The sequence below is a fragment of the Lagopus muta genome, chromosome 2 (assembly GCF_023343835.1).
Source record: "Lagopus muta isolate bLagMut1 chromosome 2, bLagMut1 primary, whole genome shotgun sequence".
Classification (NCBI taxonomy): domain Eukaryota; kingdom Metazoa; phylum Chordata; class Aves; order Galliformes; family Phasianidae; genus Lagopus; species Lagopus muta.
In genome coordinates, this window is record NC_064434.1 from 42,849,121 (window position 1) to 42,862,208 (window position 13,088).

The 13,088-nt window shown below is 37.1% G+C and overlaps 1 protein-coding gene across 2 annotated transcripts in view; it reads right to left on the bottom strand.

Moving 5' to 3' along the window:
- Positions 1–13,088, bottom strand: part of PDSS2 (decaprenyl diphosphate synthase subunit 2) — a 114,851-nt gene that overhangs the window by 26,990 nt on the left and 74,773 nt on the right. The window lies entirely within an intron of this gene.

The window sequence follows — 13,088 nt, forward strand, 5'->3', positions numbered from 1 at the left end:
TAACCTTTCAAATGTGATCATTTGGTATTCGGGTGTCCTGGGAATGCACTGTGGATGTATTCAGCGCATGGCCTGAGGCTCAGCTGTACCACATACACTGGAAGTCTGCAACACGGGAATGATTAAATCAGATTTATCAATCTGTATTATCTTCAGGGTTCAAACTTTTTATTTTATTCAAGTGAAGCCTAAAAATCTGAACTTGATCCAGAATGTAAAACAAGCATTCCATGGTCTCCCTGGAACTACTGTACAATTTAGAGTTGTGCACATGAACTGTCTTAATTGGAACAAAATACTCAGATTTACTGTAAAATTAAATGCAGGCATTTCAAATAAGCACACCTTAAGGCTACCCCTGTAGTTTTAGTTTCTTGAATGCTTCATTTCCTATGCATATGATTCTATATCTGATTCCCCTTTTTGCTTCCTAAATTCAGCCTTGCTCTTATTGAATTAAAAGATTTAGTTTCAGTTTTTATCATTCTTGTAACTGAACACAAGAAGTCAAATGATAGAACCCCTAACAGAAAGATATTTTAACATTTAGGCAGACTTTATTTGATAATAAAAACACATTTGCATACTAGTTTTCAGTACCAGCAGAAAGATTGTGTTTTTTTTTTTTAAAAGGCTGGTTCATATACATATTCATACACACAGAGCAAGCGCTAACTTTAGAAATGCTGCTGATTAAAAGTCATGTTTTTTCTTGCAATGCATATGGGTTAATTTGGAAGACCTATAAAAACAGCCTAAAAAAAAAAATCACATTGCCCTTTAGGAAACTAGATCCCTAAGAATTATTGTAGCAATATGAACTGCAGAGGAACTGAAAGGACAATGATCCTACAGTGTTACCAGATGTGTTGAGTTATTTAAGTGGGGAACAGAGAAAATGAGGGCTTTTTTTTCTTCTTCTTTTTTTCTTTCTTTCATTCTTTTTTTTTTCTTTTTTTTTTCTAAGGTATCAGATAAGCACTATTCCCAAATCCAGGAGGATTGAGTATCGCCAATAGGTCTATGAAAGTCTGTAACAAAATGCCGGAGATCAGATTGTATTACAGTTTATACAAGCAACATCCCAAGATTCTTCTGATGGCTAGGACACATAATACAGATCAATCACCCGCTAAAAAATGTTATGGTTTGTGAAACAGTCTGAGCTCAGAGACCTACACTGGTAATACGAAGAGGAATTTACAAAGACACTGAGTCCTACTCTAAATGTCAAAGTGATAGTATGAACTTTTAACAATGCATCTGGCTCTGGATAACCAGACCTTTTCCTCTCTCTCCTGAAACTCTAGACTATGCAAGACCCTGTTTTGGGGTTTCTTCTTTCCATCTCTCCTCTCTTTTTAGTGCAACTCTGCTCTCAAAGGCAATTTTAACTGACTTTAAAACAATCTCAGTGAAAACATTTGTGAACAATTGTACCTCTTCTTCTCATAACTTATAAAACATCTTTGGACAATTACACATTTATTAATTAGAAGATTCTATATATTAAACACCATTAGGCCTTCAGTGACATATTCTCACTAAACGTTAAGAGGTTAATAACAGCAACACTTCCTTTCTTTCCGAATCTCTCCTTTTCTCTCACAAATTATTTTTCTAAGGTAAACACAAGGCCACATAGATCATTACCAAGAATGAAGTTCCAGTTTCAAGAGCACAGTGGGATGCTTGCATGCTCTGTTACTTCATCGCTCCTTAATCTGATCTGTGAAAAGTATCTGCTACATAACATCAGTGGCCTGGGGTCTTGGGTGTGGGCAAATGCAATGAAAAATGTGGAAACAGGTATTCTTCCTGTGTCCCCAACTGACAAAGAGGAAGAAATATTATTACAGATTCAGTAGTACTCATGTGGTCAATGATACACTGACTTGTTCCTCTTTCGGATTACTCATCAGAAAATCTGAAAGCAATCAAAATCCACTGTAAAATTTATTTCCTCCTGTTTTATATAAGAGAAAAAGAACAACAGGGAATTGATTTTCCCCAAAGTCATGTAACATGCCAGTGAAAGAGCAGAAAACAGTATCCAGGTCACCTCTATTCTCATCCGTGCTTTTGTCTGACCAGTGCCCTGCTCAACTCTTCGACATTTCTAAAAAGCAAGTTTGAAGAATAGGAAAGGTAGATGAAAATCACATGCTCCAAACTGTTTTCCTTCTGTTACCATTTGAAGGTTGAGCTCCATTTTGAAGAATTTCAAAGACTGGCAAAGAGAAAAAAGAACTGCCAGAACTAGTGCTTCAAAGCAGCAGGATCTCTGCAGACCAAAGGCAGGCTATTCACAGTCTCTCTCCCCACTATTTTTCACTCCTGCACGCATTTCTGAGAAGCCTAGTCCCTCTTAGGTACTAGAGATGCGGAGGAGTAGCTTCGCATTGATAGAAAACAAATTTCCACTCCATATTTCGTTTTCCATTCTGCATCAGTATCACCCAAAGTGGTAGCAAGGAGGCCTAGTAGCAAACCAGGGTCTGGCCAAGGATTTGCAGGTGACAAGTTAAAGATGATCTCATAGATCGTTTCACACTCTTTTAACACATTTTATGCAACAGTTTTGCCAGTTTTTTCTTTTTCTTTTTTTTCCCCCTGAAGTAGAGCCTAACACATTTTGTAGAGATGTGATGGTCATAGCTGGAGGGCTGTAGCGAGTGTCTCCAGGTGGGGGCTGGTGACAAGCAGTGTCCCTTGGGGACCTGTCTTGGGACCAGTGCTCTTCAATATCTTCATCAACAACACAGAAAGATGAATTTAGTGCACGCTGTCCTGGTTTTATCAGTATTCCATATCATGACATTATGCAGCAAGCTGTTCGGTGTTGGAGCAAAGCACAGGGGAAATGCACTCCCTGGGTATGAGCTCTGGCAGTCTCTGCTATTCTCACAAGGATTCCAGCTCTGTTAGAGGTGGATACACTGAGAAGAGACAAACTAAAATCTCCCAGAAGTCTCCAGTATTCCCCATATGATTTCTGAATCTGGATGATGAGACAGAGCTCTCTGCCCTTCTAGGAGGCCAGTCTTGAGTGCTGGCCAATAAGGGCTTGGACTCTCTTTCCTCCTGTTTTCGGTTCATTTGATTTATTATTCTTAATTACTCTGTATTATCTCACATTCCGTTTAATAAATTAGTTCCCTTATCTCTGACAAGTTGTTTTTTCCTATTTCCCCTCACTTCTCCCATGGGGAGGTAGGGGTGTTGCATAATTAACTCTTCAAGCCTTGACAGCACACTCAGCACACAAAAGTCTAGTCTAGTTAGTTGTCTAGTTAGACCAGTGGCAAAGCTGATTTCAATAGAAGGAAAGGATGCCATCCTGGGACCTGGACAAGCCTGAGAAATGGCCCCAAATCAGCCTAATAAGGTTCAACAAAGCCTAGTGCAAGGTGTTGCACATGGGTCAGGGCAATGCCAGATATGTATACATACTGGGAAAAGAACTCTTTGAGAACGGCCCTTGCAGAGAAGGTCTTGGAGAGTATGGCTGATGAAAAGCTTGACACAGACCATCAGTTCACTATGAACACAGGGGAAAGAAATATATGGATAAAGTTAGAATATTCCCTACTATTTAGGCAGAGAAAGTATATGACACAAATTCTGGACATAAGCATGAAATGCCTGATTCCACAGCAAAGCAGTGCTCACATTCTAACTTCTTTGATGCAAATATAAATAGGCTAGAAGTCTGTGCTGTGCTTCAAAACCAGAAGAGGTCTGTAGGTTTGAAGATGAGAGGTTTGGTGAAATGTATTTTGCCCTTTTTTTGGTACAGTAATTTGTTTGTTAAAAAAGCATAGCTTTAGCTCTTCAAAGTTCTTAAAATTTACTTCAAGTTCTGTCCCTTAAGCTCAGATGTTGACTGAAAAAATACAACACAGTGCTTGTAATTTTCCCGGTGGTTCAAAAAATGCTTGGGATGTTCCAATAACCGCACACTGAAATTCCTCTCTCCCTTTCCTGAACTCAGACAAATTTTTTTCGACAGGTCACTTGTGATCAACTGGTAAGATCGTTCAGGATCCATAATTCTCAAATAATTCTCTCTATGCAGTGACAAAGAACAGGGCCAAGTATTCATTGACACAGGAGCAGCAGCCCAGTTCTTGCTTCCAGTGCCAACAAAAAACAGCCACGTATTTTGATTAAAGTGAAATTTTAAAACAAGAATGAGTGCAGAATAAGAGACAATTTTTGGTAGGACTAGAACGCCTTCTTCAAAAGTTAGTAAATGTGACAAACTCCTTCAAATGTAGTAAAAAAAAAAATGGATCTTGAGCCACGCTCATTCTTCACAGGAGTTCTGAACACACTGGATGAAAGGAAGACATTACTGCCATCAGCTTAGCAACTCAAGCACTCATCTTTGAAATATTTTTTTCAAGTTCACTCCAACACAACACTGAATATTTTTCCCATTTCCCTAGTTGAAAGACAGAATGAATTTGAGTTCCATTCAATACGCGGTGTTTTTTAATTTTAGTTTTTTAAATTCAGCATCTGAACTGGAATTGATTATACAGATTATTCAGAAGCAGCAGCATTGTACCTCTCCAGACTCAAACAGATATTTCAAGGGGAATGTCAGGGAAAGGATGACCCTCTGGGGAGAAGTGGGAAACAGCAGTAGTGAGAACACAACAACAGGTAAGTCTTTGCTCCTCATCCTTCCCGATCTGAAAAAATTCTGTAGCTTTGCCAAATTCCTTTCAAGAAGAGCCATGAGTTATGCCTTTCCTTCTTAGTCTGTCTTTTTGGGCTGCTGATCTTGAAATGATACTCTTTCCTTAGACATCCGCTGTGACAGATCCCACCCCTTGCTGCTGGGGAACAAAATTGAAGATGTTGCAAGACTTCACCGTCCAAGTAAATAAGAAAATTGTATAGTCAAGAAACATCAAATATAAGGATAAAAGTTCCTTCAATATACATTTGACTATATTGCTATTTTTTCTCCTCTCAAAACAAGTTTTAATTTTTGGAAATATTTCACACACAAAAATTCAATGAAAAGTTCTTAAAATTGTATACTCTCCTGCATTTGACACCGACACACTGCCACACTAAGAAGCTACAGATGAAACTCAATAAGCAGGTGAAATTGGATTTTGATTGTTCAATAATATCTAAAAAAAAAGAGAGTAAAAACTCCAGGGAATGCCAAGAATACTGAAATTTAATTTTCTTTCCTGGTGATTTCCTGAAACATCATTAGTCATACATGTAGAGAGGCATGCCAGATAAAAGATTTGTTATCTTTATTGTACCCTATTGGATTTACTTATTTGAGCTTTTTTCTTTCTTTCTTCCTTCTTTGTTATTTTTTTCTTAAGCAGCCACTCTTCCTGTTGAAGCACATGAAAAGGACTCCTCACAGCAATCTGCTTTCTAAGCAAATTTTAAATGCTCTTTGAAAACAAATTTATAGTTTTCTTCACTCTATTAATAATGAAGGAAGAAAAATACAAGGCACAAAGTACACACATCACCCACACATACAGCTTGATAAAAAAGGTACTTCCTAGCCATAAGTATATGCATTTATATTCACATTCAAAACAATATATAGATATTCAAAATAAATATCAGCAGACAATTCGAACATTGTTAATATTTGTAATACATAACTTCAGGTCAGTTTATCTTGAGGCTTTTCCACAATGTTACATGTCTCCTTTTTGTACTGATGTAACACTATCCACAGAAGGGGTTTACACAAGCACGAAGACTTTCAGTGCATAATTCAGTTATTTTCCTGAACGATAACAAAACTAACAGAAGAAATGTTGCTATCTCTTTCCTCCCTTCAACTGGTTTCTTACACAGTATACTAATATCTTCAGATATCTTTACATATCTTTGCACTGAAGCGCTCAGCCATCTATTATTGAGTGACTCAGATTAAAGAAGTATGTGATTCCTTCAACTTGACCTTTTTGGAAGGGGTATCTATTTCACTGCATGTCTTACATACAAAAACAGTGAACAAGGATGGTACTGGGACTACAGGGCACTGAGCTATAAAACCCTCCTGATCAATAAATGATGCAAGAGAGCATGGTTGAAAAAACACTATGCCCAGTCATGCTGGGGCAGACAACCATTACAGCGGAGTGTTTTCACAAATAAACCGTGGATTAAACTGAACAAAAAAAATTTTTGATCAGCTTCAGGTTGACAAAAATGATTAACTGCAAGTGGTATTAACTATTTTGCAGAGACTATGTCTGAATACATGTGGATCAGCAGCAGTATCATGTAGCATCTGACAGATGGAATCAACTAAACCAAGCTGCAGATGTTTGTTAAACTAGCAAATCAACAGCCTGTTCTGATGTACCAGGGAGCAGAAATCAGATTCTAAACTTGCAGTGAAATGCTGCTGAACTTCAAAACGCTATTATTAACCAGCAGTTCCTGTCAATCCAAAAATAAAATCCTCTTGCTAGCCAACAGGAGCATTTTATTTAAAAATACAATTAATTTATCTACAAAATTGCTATCATATTATGTACTTAATTGCATTATTGAAGTAAAGCCCTTCCTGATATAAAGGCACTAACCAAAAATTTCATCACTCTGGGAAGGTCTGCTTCAAAGACTAGCACTCCTGCAGTGCAAGAAGAGGGGAGGATACTTAATCTATCACCCTACTTACAACATACGTTTTTTCCTAGCAGTACACTGCGTAAAAACATCTGCAGGGAAGGAATGAAGAAAACAGAGCTAAATTCTTCTCAGTGGTGCCCACTGAAAGGATGAAGCAATGGGCACAAATTAAAACATATGAAATTCCATCTGGACACACGATAGCGCTTTATAGTAAGGGCAGTCAAACACTGGAACAGGCTGCTCAAAGGGGCTGTCTCCATTAAGAGACAAAGCTCCAAACCCCAGATGGACATGGCTTCGCTGGACAACCCACTCTGGGTGCCCCTGCTTGAGTCCAGGGCTTGGTCTAGATGACCTCCATAGGTTCCTTTCAACCGCAACCACTCAGTGATAGTAGCAGCTGTCTGAGAAGGACCACAGCTGATTTTGCATACGCACCTCTGCATACAACAAGAATTTTCTCTTTAAAGAAAGAGAACTAGCACTACAAAGCAGATGCTAAATACTCTGTTAGGAAACAGTAAATATTAGTGCATGCCCTGGGAAGAGATCTCCCTTCCGTGAGCAGCCAGGCTCTTGAGAGATTAAGAGAGGCAATCCAGACAAATCTTAGATTTCCATCAGTATTGCTCAGTGTCGAATTGCAAACGAATCATTACAAAAATCTAATTTCACTTTTTAAAAGCATATTCCTTACTGAAGTTGTACTTCAGGTGGACATTCGACTATGCACTGTCACTTTGAGTTTGCAAAATCATTTCTTAGCTGCGTTGTTAGAAAATAATAGAAGTCCACCTCTTGAACAAACGTGTCCTAAGACCCCATCCAAGGAAAGATGAGTGTCAAAATGCTATAAGTCCTCAGTCAAAAAAGGCTCTTTGAGAAAAAACTGTCAATACAGTATTTCACCACAAACAGATTTGATTGTTGTTCACCCTGCTACATACTCTCAATATGAATCTTCTATTACAGTTAAGAAACAGGCTTTAAATAAAGCCAAGAAAACAGAACTTGTGATATTCCACTGTTAGAGCTATAAAAAGAACGGAGGTGATATGCAAATATCGCTGACTGAGGAGATCACTTCTTGCAATTTTATGAAAAATCCACTTTCATTTCATAATTTCTGTGTGAACTAAAACTTTTTAGCATTGAACTTGCCTGTGATGATTATTCACGGCAGTGGAGGAAAAGCTGCACTGAACATCCATGCTTTAAGAAACCTGGACGGTGACAGTATCATTTTAGTGTTAGTTCTCTTCACTCTTTTTATAAATGATCTGGATGTAGCACTCAAGTGCATACTAAGTAAGTTTGCAGATGATTGTAAATTGGGAGGAGCTGTTGACTTCCCTGAGGGCTGAGGGGCCTTGTAGAGAGAGATCTTGACAAACTGGAGGTGCTTGGCATGCATCAGCCACATGAAGTTTAACAAGAGCAAGTGCTGGATTCTGCAGCTGGGATGCAGCAACCCTTGTGGTATATTTTTGGCAAAGATCTTCAGTCTGAGACTTGATGATTCACAGCAACGTCTATGAGAATGTACTTTGCTACCAGTTTCAGTTTCAGCCCTTCCACATTCTGCAGCAGTTGCTCTGCTACAAGGCACTGGTTGTAAGTCATATGTATGTCCATAAGGGAAATGGTGGAATTTTCTCTCTATTTTTTAAACTAATTTTTCACGCAGAAGTGGGAGGACAGAAAACAGACTGAAATCTAAACACAAAATTTTCCAGCACTGCCATGGCCAAGAACCACAGGAAAATAAACTTTTTCAATAGAGACGTATTTTACAGAAGCAAACCTAATCCCAGTGGAGCCTAGTTTTGGAAAAGTTTATTGTATTAGCTTTAAAATCAGTGCAGATGCACAAGGTGACTAAGGTAAGAAAAGACCTACATGTAGAACACACTGATTAGGAAGCAAAACCAAATTATGCAGTTGTAATCCCCAACCCCGTGTTCACTGCAATGCAAAAGAACTCTTTTACAGATCATCAAAAAGGAGACTGTTTCTAACCTATTACTGCAATTACAGATTAATTCCAATTTTTAGAATTTCATTTAAATTAATAAGTTAATAAGCTGTGTCACCTAATCCTCCAATTTAACTTCTCCAAAAGATTACTTTTCAAACATATAATCACAGCCATTAAGGTAATGAAATTCTACAAGTATTTTATTACCAGTTACAGATAGCAAAAGTGAAACAGAAAAAAAAATGAAAAAGATTCAGAAAACTGAATGCCTCATTTGCTCATGAGTTATTTTAAGAGGCTATAAATTTACTTCTTGAAAACAAAGGCAAATGACGTGCTTACTAAGAAAGTATTCCACTGACACAGACATGCAAAGGGGCAGTGGGGACGGCAGAAAGAACTAATTAAGAGATTCACAAGCATAATTCTACAATTTTATCATCATCACCATGAGAACTGTTATATCTACTGACAGCAGAAATGCTAGACAAAAGTTTTAAGGTAGTACCACGGGAGAAGAAAGACATTATCAAGTATCAATTCAAATAATTGTTAATCTTTTGCCTTTAATATGCAGGATTTCAAATTCCTTTCTCGCAATGATGTGAATTACTGGATTCTGGTACACTCTAAGAATATTAAATAACTGTATTCTTAGTTGACTTATTATAACAACTCATTTTTCAGTACTGAAAACTTCTTGCATTCTTCAATAGAATTTATGATAAGCTGTATACTAATACTGAGATACTCTGAAATACAGAACTACTTTCTTAGTGTTGCCCAAACAAAAGCTTTATTCTATAACAACTCTCAATCACAACAATTGTGGTGTCTTATGTCATCTCATATTAGGTTAAGTGTTCAAAACACACTTGGTTTCCTTCTCCTCCATTTCCCAGAGAAAACAGTGCTCCTTAATCATAACTTTCTGTAAATACTTTCAGAATTCTTCAATCCTACCTGCAATTTTCAGTAGTGTCTGTCTTTCAGACACACTTCCATGACACTCCTAAATACTAAATTATACTCAAACCACTCAGCAATATAGAAGCAGCCCTACTCCCCACTCAGTGCAGTATGCTCCCTCAGACGAAGGTACAGCAAGACAGACAATGCTAAGTTAGTTCATTCTGAAGCTCATTTTAATTCTTTTTTTTTCCCCTCTCAAAAAATCATTTAAAAAAGGGGAAACCCTTTACTCTTCACTGGTGCCAAGGAATCAAGTCCCTCAAATTCAAAACCCATGCCCCTTCCCTCCATGTAGGACCACAAGTGATGCTATGTAAGCATAAACCAGGGCTCAAGACAAGCAGAACTCTGAGGAAGCAAAGTGCACATTCAGACTGTTTCAATAGAAGGATCTACACGAATAACTTGTTAACACTTATGCTAACACAAGTCCTATCTTGTAAATAACACATGCAGTTAGGAGCACATAAACTTAACGTAAGGAAATGCATCCACTATGTAAGTACTGCAACTGTGCTGCTGTTCATTTACAAACAAATAATGCCTAATAAAACAACTCTCTGTGATGTGGTCTGCTGGCAGAGCTCTGCACTGACAGACAAGATTCCTGAACTCAATTCCAAGTTTTCAGGCTGCAGATTTGAAGTGCTTTGGTGCAGCTCAATCATTCCAACAAAAGTTCATTGAATTACAGAGGGAAGAACAGTGCCACTCCAAAAATTTCAGTAAGAAGTACAAAGAACACGACCCTTACAGGTATGTCAAAATGTTTTGGATTAAGCTTTTTTTTTTCTTTTTTTTTTCTTTTTTTTTTCCTTCTAAGAGATATGCCTTCCTGACTGTCTATGGAGTTGCAAGCAAATATATTTAGATTCTTTTATCATTTCTTTAGCCATCAATACATTACAGTAGGCATTGCACTAAAATGACTGATTTCATCCTTCTCGAGTTCTAGGTGTCATTGCCTTCAGACTGTGGGAGCATCAAAACTGGTCACAACTACATCTTTAATGCACTCTATCTATAGTTTGACAAGAGAACTTACATTAGAGATGATCTAACAAGCCCCAGCTTTAAAGCTGCAACAAGTTTCACTCACCTCATCTGTAATATATCCTAATAAAGAAAAATATTTGACAACACTCTGGTCAATATTCACACATCACTTGAGTTAAAAATGTCCATATGACATTTCTTGCTAACAGATGGCAAAACTACAATTAATGCCTGCTACGTTTGCTGCATTCACATTTGAACACCAGTCTACAATTATTATAAGAGGTTAAGGTTACTTAGGCAGAACTCAAAGACCAAACCAATACCTTTCATTACTAAAGAAGCACTGTCACACAACAAAATCTTGCTAGCAATTTCAACCCCTCATCCATGGCTAAACAAAGCAAGATCAGATATGTTAAGGTCACATCACCTTCAAAAGGCAACAAAGAACCAACCAATTTTTCTTTAAGCACACTGGAGATACCGTCATTTGTTAGGTAAGCATCATTTGCTTTTCTGTTTCTCTCACAACATACATGTTTACAATGACTTCTACAATACTTCATCAAAATTCTAAAATCAAAACACCATAAAACGAGAATACCTCTCAAGCAACCCCCTCCCATCATCCCAAATAAACATTCCAGTCCAACAGATCAGCACGTTACCAGATGTTACTGTGTAATTTTTAACTAGCAAAAAACCCCATCCTCTTCCTCGTTGAGGGCTAATAATTTCTAAAACCACTGCCAATACATCATCTACTAAAAAATCCCACCCAGATGCTCTTTGTGCTCAATTCAGTTTTAAAATCCAATGTCCAATCTACTATAGGGTGCAATTATGGAATAAGGTTATATCCATATTATCTTCAATCAACAACACAACTTAACACGATAATCAGAAAGCCAAGAAAAGCCACTATCAAAAGTACAAGAAAAAAGGCAGTCAAAAAATTAACATGAAAGAACAGAAAATATGCAATCTGATCAATGTAAGACTTTACAGCTGAAGAAATCACCATTCATTTGAAACAGATTTTATTATTCAAATCAACTGAGAACTTTGCTGTAATTTACACAAATATAGTACGCAGTTGCCCTTCTGTAGCTTTTTTTTTTAATTTTTTTTCAATTAATGCCAACTTTGTAATCATAATTAATGTCTTGATTTCACAGAGTAGAAAATGAGAATGCTTTCTTCCAAATTATTGTGTGTGTTCAAACAACAAATTTTACATGACTTTACCACAGCACAAAAACAGTATTTGTATTATAGGAGGCTGTACTGTTTCTGACATCATAATTGACATTTCAGGAAATCCTCAGCATTTGTAGCACACACATAAAAAACAAACAAAAACACCCAACCCCCACCCAAAAAAGCAACCCTCCACCTCAAAAATCTCCTTTTGCATAACATTAGCAAATGTACGAATGAGAACTAGGAGCATTTGATTTAAAAAAAAGAAAAAAGCCCACAAACCCTGAGCCCTGAATTAACATCAGTGCAGTTATATTCTACAGCACTAGCAAGAAGAGGAAAATTACTACAAATTAACAACAACAATTCCTATATTTAATGTTATTTAAAAATCAAAGTGTTACCTAAGGCAATTACCTTGCAGCCTTTTAATATCTACAGGGAAAAGCCTAAGGGAAAATAATTGACTTTGCTAATTTTACCCTTGGCAATTATAAAATAGCTCTGCATTTCATTACGACTACAGAATTTCACATCTAATTGTCAGCCCCGAGAGAAGCAAAGAGATAAATGCATCATACGCAAGCTTAGACAAGAGTTTAATGGCACAATAAAATTATCTCGGTAGCAGTGGTATCAGGTAATGTTCAAATCCCCTTTAAATTCTAGATGATACAACAATTATGCATGCCTAAATAGAGGTTACAGTCTACCACGGTCAGTGCCATGTACAATGCACGCTGCTCATTTCACCAGCCAATTTGATGAGCTATCAAACGAGTGCTAGCAAAAAGCAGCACTGAGATTTTTACTTTTTCCATCAAAGAAAACAAAACATTATGAAGGAAAAAAGTCACAGTTATTTCACACTGCTGAAAAACAGATGCCAGATTTGAAAATTCATCATTTACAAAAGAATAAATACAGTATGTTTAAATCATTGCACCTGTCAAGAAATTTCTATAGCTTGTACTTCAATTTTTCTAACTTTGCTAGTGGGGTTAGACATATGAAAAAGAATAATTTACTAAGTCAATCAGTTCCCATAATGGCATCCCACTTATCGCATCTAGAAGCTATGAAAGTATTTAGATGTCAGGAAAATGAAAAAAGTGCTAAAATGTTTTGGCAGGATTTTTCAGACATACAATATGATTACTTCTTAAAAAATAGTAAGGAAAAAAAGGGGGGGAAAATATTTCTTTGCACTTGTGTTTCATTTCACTGTAGGCTTTGCTTCCTGGCAAGCCTTAAGGGAGTTGTTGCTGCAATACTTAATGATGTAATAAATGCAAAGTAG